Genomic DNA, 11052 nt, shown 5'->3' on the forward strand with positions numbered 1-11052 from the left:
TTTCATCTACCAACTCAGTACACAGGCTCTCTTAAAAAATTAAAAATATTTTCAGAGGTGGCTTTGAAGACATATAATCCAGTTTTATAATGATAGCAGGTCTACAAAATAAGATACATTCAGAGAAATAGCTTTTATTCCTGACTTTTCCCTTCTGTTCCTCTTCCCTGCATAGATAATATTTTCTGTTATTTTTGGCTTACTCATTCCTTTTGTAATTTAAGAAAACATAATTGTGTCTTCTCCCTCTTTTAAAATAATGACAGCATAATGTATTTATTTTTATCAATTTTTTTTACGTTATAACATGTACTAAAGACCATTCTTTGTTCTTTTCTATGGCTGCAAAATACTCTGCAGTCATTTCACAATGTTTTCAGCCCATCTCTTGATGGTGGGCATTTGGGGTGTTTTCTGCCCTTTGCTTTAACAGCCTTGCTGAGTTAAAGGTGAATGCACATGTACGCTTGCTAGATATTTGCCAATTCTCCTCCATAGCCATTGTATCATTTTGCATTCCCACTGGCAATAAAAGCAAGTGACTTTTCCCTCATAGTGTAGCAAGAATGCATAGTTAAAGTTGTAGTTTTGGTCAATCTATTAAGTTTATTGTTTTCCTTTTTGTATTTCCTCCAAAAGGGTACAATATTCCTGAAGGTTCTTCAATACTGAGACAATGTTTGAAATGGACTGCATGCTCTTATTCTGCTTCCTGCACCAAAGATTCATTTATTATATTGTCCTATATGGGGATATATTAGACATTAAACTATTCATGGTCTTAGAAAAGTGCCAAGAAGCAATTCAGTATGCTTTTAAATTTGCATTTCTATTATGAAGAGGGAGGTTGATCATTTCTTTAAATACATACTCTTACAGCTTCTGATTTATACTATTTTCATTAAAAATATTTTTTGAAATTCTTTAGGATTGGTCTGTATTTTATCTTTGATCTACCTGTTAGTAAAAAATTTGAAATTTTCAAGTAGAAAGGCATAATGTTTGGAGAAAATTATTTGTAGCATTTTATCTGCTTCATAATTATTTATTTTGGGGGCAGGATACCCAGGTGAATAGTTTTAACTTTTTGATTTTTTGTTTTCTTTTTATAGAAGTTTTATATAAACACTGCATAGCTCTTTTGCTCATTTTAAATGTTTTTTACAGAAGAGAGTAATTTTCAGGTATCACAGGTGAAAAACAGTCTGTCCTACAGATACAGGAAGTATAGTTTCAGTGATAAACAGTACTTCTGGGGGTAAGATATTTCTTTTGATTATATGATAGTCTTTTGCTTGCTTCTTCCCTTTTATCATGAGCCTCAGCAGATGTAGAAAGTGGACTGGGAATTGTAGCTTCCCATCATGGAGTGCCATGACTTGGGCTTGCAGAAGTTTCTAGAACCTATGAGCATGATCTAACTTGGCTGCACAGAATGGGCCCAGAAAATTTTAAGCTATCTGAGCTAGGAGAGAGAGAGAATGGAAGCTAGAAACTTATATATAATCCCAAAAGAATTTTCATTCTCTTCTCTCTGGTTCATTGAGCTTTAGAGAAATAGAAAAGCATCTCCACACTTCATCTTTCCATTGTAGTTCAAGCTAAGAGAAATGAAATGGTCCCAGAGAGGGCCTAGTAAAATTCAAGCATATCAGATAATAAATCTAGAATTTGTACAAATATATCCAGATTAGTGATAAAGAAATCTTTTTAGCAGAACAGCAACTATGCCATCATACATTAAGGAAGAGATAGAAAAGAAATAGACGAAAACTTGTGGCATTAGTGCAGAATATACAAAGGCCCGGAAAGTCAACATAAAGTCCAGTTAAAAATTAGCAAGACTGAGCCAAACATGGTGGCTTATACCTGTAACCCAGCACTCAGAACACTGAGGCAAGAGGATAACCAGAAGTTTGAGGCCAGCCTGGGCTATAGAGCAAGACACTGTCACAAAAAAAAGTCAGCAAGTCTTACACAAGTATTTTACATAAGAAAAATTTCAAATGGAGCAAACAACATAAAGAAAACTGTTCATGCTCTTTAGAAATTAGAGCCACAATGACATATAACCGTTAATTTGGCAAAAGTTTAAAAGTCAGGGTGTAATGGGAAAACAGTGGTAAGAGAAATTCTCAACACAGTTACTGGGGGTGTACATAAATTGATAAAATCATGTGACACTATCAGCTAAAATTGAATACATGTATATCATAGGACCCAACATTCTCATTACAGGGCTGTATATCCTGTCCCTTAGAAGTGCGAGGCCATTCTACCAATACACACAAAATTGCGTGTTGGCTAGAAACTGGACACAAGCCAAATGCATGTTTACTGCAGAGGGGAGGAATATACTATTTTAGTGCATTCATGGGCATGCTGGAAGATATTTAATGATAGAGAAGAAAGTCCCTGTTTTGGAGTATTTTCCAATTTTTGTGGTGCAAATACTTCCATCATGGTCAATTTCAAGCTCCCAATATGACACCAACTAGCTTACAAAATTCACAAACACGTAACAGCTCTCAGGAGCTGCACAAGCCAGCTCCAACACATCACTGACACATTACCATCCTGCAGTACTCTGCACAGTAAGAATGAGACATCACAACAAGTTGGATAAATCTCCTAAAGCAAAATAAATAGTAAAAGAATGCATAGAGCAAGATTCCATTTATATAAAGTTAAAATAGGCCAAATTAAAGCAGAATGTGTAAGGTTACATTATTTATATGGTAAAAATATAAAGAATAACAAGGGAGAGTTTATCCTGAAAGTGGTAAACACTTAAAGTGGTTAATTTTAATGAGAATATAGGGAATTATAAGTGGTAGACTTTCAGGATGCATTTTTGTTGTTGTTTATTTTGTTTTTTGAGACAGGGTCACACTATGTAGCTCAGGCTGGTCTTAAATTCACTACATAGCCCAGGCTAACCTTGAATTTGCAGCAATCCTCCTGCCTTAGCCTCCCAAATGTTGGGACGATAGGTGTTCTCTGCTCTTTCTGGCAGGATATAGTTATTTTTCTATTTCCTGACCTTAGTGGAGTTACATGGGTGCTCTCTTTATATCTGTTAACCTACAGATACAGGTGTGTGCCTCTCTCTCATGTGTTATTAAAATCAGCAGTGTCCCAGATTCTGCTGGAACCAGCTCATATTAACTCATGGGAACCACCTGTGCATATCCAGCTCTGTTAAGAGTTACATCTAAAATGTCCCTTAAGCAACTCATGTGTGTGGAGGGTGATTGGGTTATGGGAGCCCCATACTCATCAGTGAATCAATACATGAGTTCAGATCTATACGTGCTGCTAGGAAGTGGAGCCTGGTTGGAAGTGGGCCTGGTTGGAAGTGGGTTGGTGGCAGGACATGACCTTGAAGAGTGTATTCTTGACCCCCTCCATTCTCTGCTTCCTGCCATCACAGAAGGAGCTTTCCTCTATCAGGACTTCCTGTATATGCTATTCCACTTATATGCTATTTCTGCATTTGACTGAATCCAGTGAAACTACAGTCAAAATAGACGCCCCTTTCTTTAAATTGTGCTGTTGGGCATTTTGATGGGAAAGTGACCAGTACATTTACCAATTGTATATTCAGTGACACTATCTTGGGAGCATGAAATCAGCCATGACAGGAACATTTCCACCACAAAAGTTTTCCTTTTCTGGAGAAATTTAATAATCTACCACTGGTGATACATTTAAAATATACGTATGATTTATGAACTGACTTACTTAACCAGATATGTCTTTCTTGGGTAAGTACACTTTAAGGGCAAAACTAAATTTCTAAAAAACAGAACATAACAAGATCCCTGCAATGAAAAAAAAAAGACATAAAAGATGTGAAGAAATATGAAGAGTTTGATGCGCTCTATTATTTGATGTGTGATGTGCATCATTATGTTGATGGTAAAATTATGGATCCTGTCTAGTCCTCTATACTTACAGAAAATGTTTTGATGAATACTTTGAGAGACAGCAAAAGATGCAGTGGGGTCAGAAGCTTCTCAGTCTGCCATTCAAATTGATTGTCAATTTCCTCCAAAGTAGCCTCAGACACTGTACCATACCAACTCATTGGCAGTATTCTGAGTAGTTCTCCTTAGTAATTACTTGTCATAACTCAGGTAGCAATGAAAAATATTATGACTTTTTCTTACATATTAATGTTATTCTATGTTCTCAAAATTTTGCAACCCTAAGAGTTATATCATATCCCTAATAGTTATATGATAGTTATGAATAACATGTATTTCAGCTTCCTGATAAGTGATTGAAATGATTATTTTATGTTAAAATATTCCTGTATCTATTATAATATAGAATTTTAAATTTTTTATTCACTTTCAAGTTAAACCACAAGTCTATAGGGAAATTTTGGGGTTCCGAACAGCTCCTTTAGATTATGAACAGGGTGAGTTTTGCATCACCTCTTGTGTCTTTAGGGTTGTTTCAGAGAAAGATTTCCTCTGCTAGAAGAAAGAATCTGATATAGAAAATTTGAAGAGTGTTAAAGTATTATCATTTGAGATAAAATAAAAATCAAGCAATAATGGATTTGGCTCAATGTTAACGTCCTCATACAAAATCATGTCCTGTGGCAATGGGACAGAATTGCTCTCAGGCCCTGGGCACCCCGTGGGGTAGCCCCAGCACAGTAGGACACTGTTTCCTTGGGGGTCCCCCAGAACCAGCAGTTGGTGAGTGAGGTAAACTGGCTCTGCTTCAAAACAGATGTGAAGAACAAAAATGGTTGGGTAGGGCTTCCATTTCATTTCAAAAGGTTGAGGCAAACCCCAGCAGCAGGCAGGACAGCCCCAGGTTGCTACACTGCCAAAGCCCTGGAGTAAAAGGAGGGATGAGCCACCCAGTCACAGGGGGACTGCTGGCAGCAGGGAAGCAGACTTGGGGGGATTCCGCTGAGAGGCAGGAGTTGGTACCACCCAGACTCCACTCCGGTGGCCACCTTGGCCCAGTGGCACAAGCAGGCACGCAGCCTTGCCCTGCAGCTGGACAAGGGCAATCCCCCCATTCTATGACCAGCAGTTAGAGGACTCAGAGGTGTGGAACAGAGGAAGCTGGGCAAGGTCTAAAAGGAACTAACTGTACTCGGGTCTGGGAGAGCCCCCAGGCTCTCCCTACCTGGGGGTTCCAAAGCAATCGGATAATATTGCGCCATAGAGACAACCATGGTAAAGAGAAGTGGACGCCCAGAGCGTTGTCCCAGCCCCCACACCCAGAGGCCAAGATCAGCTCCACACCCAGTGCAAATCCTACTGCACTTGGTGAGGTTGCACAGCATATTTCTGGGATCTGGAATATGGACTCCTCAGAACTGAGAATCTCAGAGGAATTTTACTATTTTTCTTTTTCTTTGCTTTAGTAATTATCTTTTTAAGTCTGGTTAGGGTGGAGTTGTTGTAGACTTTTTTTTTACTAGTTAAATTTCTTACCTTGACTTTTGTTCTATTCATTTTCTTTCTCTCTTCCCTCAGCTATCTCTTAATTTTGTGATTAAGAGAGTTTTGTGTGAGTGGACATAATTTCTTTTCTTTCTGCTTTACATCAGTATTCTTTTGCATTCTCTTTGGTAGTTTCTTTCCTGTACTCTTCTCTAGTTTCCTAAAATTGGATGATTATCCTTTGCCTTACAGCCTTGCATCCACTGTATTTATCATCATTCATCCCTCTGTTTGATCACCGGTCCCTCTTGCCCCCAAAACAGGACAAAAGTAATCTACCAAGGAAAAACTGATTGCATACAAGTGCCTGGTATGCACTAGATTTTGTGGTATAACTGTAGAGCTGGCTCCTATGGCTTAAGGTACCAAATTAATAGTTACCACAGTTTGTCAGTTGCTAGGCTGTGCTTGATGAGATTATTGTTAATTGTATTACTTTAGCCAGGGTATCATACATATTACAATCAGTTTTTCTTCCTTGTATGACAACAATGATTGTCTGGTGATAACTATCACCATAGTCCAGTGCCAAAGAATAGGGTGCCAAGCCAAATTGATGGCAACTTCTGATCTTTAATAAATTGGGCAGGCAAGATCTTTGGATAGAAGCAAAGACCAAGAACTACCTACACCTGGAAGACATCTCTGAGAAATAGACATTTCCTAGGGAAGCCTTGACATAAGTGATACAACTATCTATCACAAGAAATTACAAGTACCAACACAGAAAATAAAACAAAATAAATACAGAAAATGATGGGCAAAAGCAAAATGCAACCCCAGATCTCCAGCCCTCTCAGAACAAATCTAGAGCTCAATGAGATAGAAAAAAAAGGGGAGCTACATACTGGAGCTTTCTTAAGTGATAGCAACAGAGAAGTGAAAATGTAAATTTAAGTGGCTATAAAAAATAATATCTCAGGTAAAAAAAAAGAAATGACAATCCAAATGAAAGACATGCCCAACAAACCTAGAGTAGACACAGAAAAAAATAGAGGAGCTTAGGAAAACAATGGCAACTTGAATGCCCAATATAGGAAAGAAATGGAAGCCATGGAACATATTTAAACAGACATCCAGGAGATTAAAAATTCCACTGAAAGTATATGTCACAGATTAAACAAAGGGAAAGAGAATATTAGATCTAGAAGAAAGAACTGCAGTTAACAATCACAAAAAGAAAAATGTCTTAAAAATAGCAAGGGTCCATGAAAAGTATATCCAACAGTTGCAAGATAAAACAAAGAAGAAAGTATATGATTGATCAGAGTCAATGAGAAACCTGAAGACAGTGCAGATGTCACAAAAAGCCTCTTCACAGAAATAATGGCAGAAAACTTCTCAAATGTGTAATTAGAACCTTACCAACAAAGAAAAGTCCAGGTCCCAATGGATTCACGCTGAACTCTACAAAAAGTTCAGAAAACAACTAATGCCACCAATGCTGAAACACCAATATGAAACTGAAAAGGAAGCAATACTCTAAAACTCATCCCTGAAAGCATTACCCTGATAACTAAACCAGAGAAGGACCCAACCCAAAAAATAACTACAGGCCAAATCTCCCTAATGAACAGAGATGCAAAAATCCTCAATAAGATACTGGCAAATGGAATGCAGCAGATCATTAAGAAGATTATTCACCAAAACAAAGTAGGTTTCATTCCAGGAATGCAGGGATGGTTCAACATATGCAAGTCAATAAATGCAACATATCATGTCAACAGAGTCAAAGACAAAAATCACATGATCACTTCCATAGATGAAGAAAAAGCATTTGACAAAGTTCAACACCCATTCATGATAAAACCTTACAGAAAATTGGAATTGATGATCTTATTTTGATGTGATAAAAGCCATCTATGATAAACCAACAGCTACCAACACACTAAATTGTCAAAAACTGAAAGCTTTTACAATCAGGAGCAAGATAAGGATGTCACTGTCACCATTCCTATTCATTAAACATCCATTCCTAAACATTAGCCAGAGCATTAGACAAGAGAAAGAAATAAAAAGAGAAAGAAGAGGAAAGGAAGAATTTAAATTATCATTATTTGTGGATGACATGATACTCTACATAAAAGACCCCAAAAATTCCACCAAAAGACTTGTAGATTTAATAACCAAATTAAATTCCACCAAAAGACTTGTAGATTTAATAACCAAATTATTACAGATAGATACAAATTCAACACCCAGAAATCAATTCCTGTACACAAATAACAAACTCTTAGAGAAAAATTAAATAAAACAACAGCTTTCACAGTAGCTTTGACAAAATGAAATACCTAGGAATCAACCTAACAAAGGAATTAAAGTATCTATACATTGAAAATTACTCCTCTGAAAAAGGAGATTGAAGAGGATACCAGAAAACATAAAGGTATCCCTTGTTCATGGAGAGGAAGAATTAACATAATAAAAATGCCCCATACTCCCAAAATTGTTATACAGATTTAATGTAATCCCAATCGAAATATCATCAACATACTTCACAGAACTAGAGAAAACATTTCTAAAATTTATTCAAAACCAGAACATATCTAGGATGGCAACAGAGACAAGTCAAGGTGCATCATAATCCCAAACCTGAAACTATACTACAAAGTTATTGAGCTAAAAATAGCATGGTACTGGCAAAGAAATGGACTTGAGGATTAGTGAAACAGATGCATCTGTATACACACTCGGCCACTTTATTATTTTATTTTATTTTAAGGAGAATAAGACTAAACAAGATAAAACAGAAACCAATGACTGCAATACAGGATAGTAAGAAATCAACAATGGCTACCATAATGCCGCTTGTTATCCTCAAAATAGTTGTCTATGTCATCAGACATAATACAATCAAACAAATCAAAACTGTATAAAACCAATCAAAACAAAACAATGAAAACAGTACAGGACTTCGAAACAAGATAATAGGGAATTCACAATGGCTCCCACCTTCAGATGGAGATCCCCCATCGGTGTTACATTGTTTATTGTCATCCTCCAAAAAGATGATCAGATTACCAGCTTTTCACCTACAAAATCAGTGAAAAACTAAACACTACAAGCATTATATTGTATTTTACTTCAATATCTATCATTGCAGCCTGTGTTTCTCTGAATCAGCCAGTCACTGATGGGTGCGGAGGGTGGTTTGGCTCCTCTCATTTCCCAGCCCGCATGCCAGAAGGGGCTGGATCTGACTCTACTCCTCATGGTCCATGCATGGCACCAATTCACAGGGAGAGTTGGCTTCTGGGTGACTTGTTCTCTTCCCCTGCGGTCCTCTCCATTAATTTTGAGAGATAGTTTTGCAGGATTCATCAATCTGGTTTAGAAGTTGTTTTCTTTCAAGACTTGAAATATTCATTCCAAGCTCTTCTTAACTTGATGGTTTGTGTTAAGAAGTCTGTCGTAATTCTAATGGGTTTTCCTTCATAGCTGATATGTTTCTTTTCTCTAGTAGCCTTTAATATTCAGTTCTTGTGAATTTCTGAATCTTGATTATTATATGTCTGGGTATAGATTTATTTTGGTTATGGCTAATTGGAGTTCTGTATGCCTCACTTATCTGTACGTCCAGTCCTTTTCTCATGCTTGGAAAGTTTTCTGCTATACTTCTGTAAATAGCCTTTTAGGTCATTTGTATTGATCCCTACTTTTTCACTGACATCTATTATTCTTAAATTACTTTTCTTTGTGTCATCTTGCAGCTGCTGAATTGTTGTTTCCTGGTACCTTAATATTTTTAAGAGATTTTTTTTTCTTTTTGCAATTTCTAGCTTCAATCCTGTCTTCAAGGTCTGAAAGTCTATCTTTAATTTCTTTCAAACAGTTTTACTAACTTAAAATGTAGTTTTTAATTTACTGTCATATCTCTTTGAATCTGTTTCATGCATTCTAAATCTTTCTTATATTATTCATTCAAGGTTTCCCTCATTTTACTCTGCTCCTCTATTTTTAAATTTGTCTTCTTTAAATATACTCAGCAATTCTTTTATATTTTTCATTTCTTTTTTTACCTGAGATATTATTTTTGATCAGATGTATAGCTTCATGAGATTCTTTATTTCAGCTGCCATCACTTCAAAAACTTCAGGTGTGTAATTCCCAATCTGTTCCATGTCTGTGTCTCCTGGACTTGCTCTGTATGGGCTGGAGGTCAGAGACTGCCTATTGCTCTGTTGACATTTTCTCAGTTCCTCAAGATGAGTGGGTTGTGGGGTCCCAAGCACTTCCTGATTTGGCTAGAATTCCTCTAAGATGTGGTTGGCTGGTTCTCCTAGCCTGTGCTGGCTACAGGTATCTGATGGTGGTCAGTGGATGTGCATGGGCAGGGCTGGCTGCTATGTTTCCTGGCATATGCTGATTACCAGCAGGGAGCATCCAAGATGGCAGCTCTCAGCCAACTTACCTTTGATAAAGAGGTCAAACATATTCACTGAAAGAAAGATAGCCTATTTATTTATTTTGATACAGGGTCTTGCTATGTAGTTCAAGCTGGACTTGAGCTCATTTTGTAGCTCAGACTGGTCTCAAACTTGCAATGATTCTCCTGTTTCAGCCTCCTGAATGCTGGGATTACAGGTGTGTGCCACCAATCCAGGCCTAAAATAGCCTCTTCAATACATGGTGCTAAAAAAACTAGCTTTCCACATGCCAAAGACTAAAACCAAACACATATCTCTCTCCACGCACAAAATTAAAATTTAAATGAATCAAAAATCTAAACATTAAAACTGAAACACTAAATGTACTGTAAGAGAGAATAGGTAGGACTCTTGAAGACATAGTGTAGGCAAAGATTTTGTGAACAAAACCCTGATCACATGGGAAACCATAGAGAGCCAACAACTGAGATATCATCTCATTGAAAAGCTTTTGCACAGAAAAGATATTACTAACAGATTGAAATGGCAATGCAAAAAGTAGGAAAATCTTTAGCAAGTTGTTCTTAGACAAGAAACTGATATCTAGAACATATGAAGAATTGGTTAAATATAACCAGACCTCCCCAATCTAAATACCCAATCCAAAAATGGGCCTCTGAGATGAGCACACACTTCTCAGAGAAAGAAATAAAGATAACAAATAATATATGAAAAAAATGTTCAACGTCATTGGTAATTCAAGATGCAAATTAAAAGCATGTTGAGATTCCATCTCACTCCAGAAAGAATGGCTATTATTAAGAAATCAACCAATATGCTAGAGGGATTTTTGGGAAAAATAAATCTTTATCCACTGCAGAAATCAGTGTGGAGAGTCCTCAAAAAAACAGGATTAGAGGTTGCATTTGACCCAGTTATTGTCCTGGGTATCTTCCCAGAATTAAAAATATCATATTATCATAATATATGTTCCCTCATGTTTATAGCAGCACAGTTTGTAATGGCTAAATCTTGTAAACAACCCAATTGCCTATCAACTGAAGAATGGATAAAAATGAATTTTTAAAAAATATAATGGAGTATTAGTCATAAAGGATAAATTTGAGTACTTTCTAAGTAAATAGATACACACTGAGACTGTACTCTTATCTGAAATAAATCGGTCATATATGTGTAAATATTTCATTTTT

This window comes from Cavia porcellus, unplaced genomic scaffold, assembly GCF_034190915.1.
Source record: "Cavia porcellus strain 051 isolate PalLab524CR breed Dunkin Hartley unplaced genomic scaffold, mCavPor4.1 scaffold_7, whole genome shotgun sequence".
In the NCBI taxonomy this organism is placed as follows: domain Eukaryota; kingdom Metazoa; phylum Chordata; class Mammalia; order Rodentia; family Caviidae; genus Cavia; species Cavia porcellus.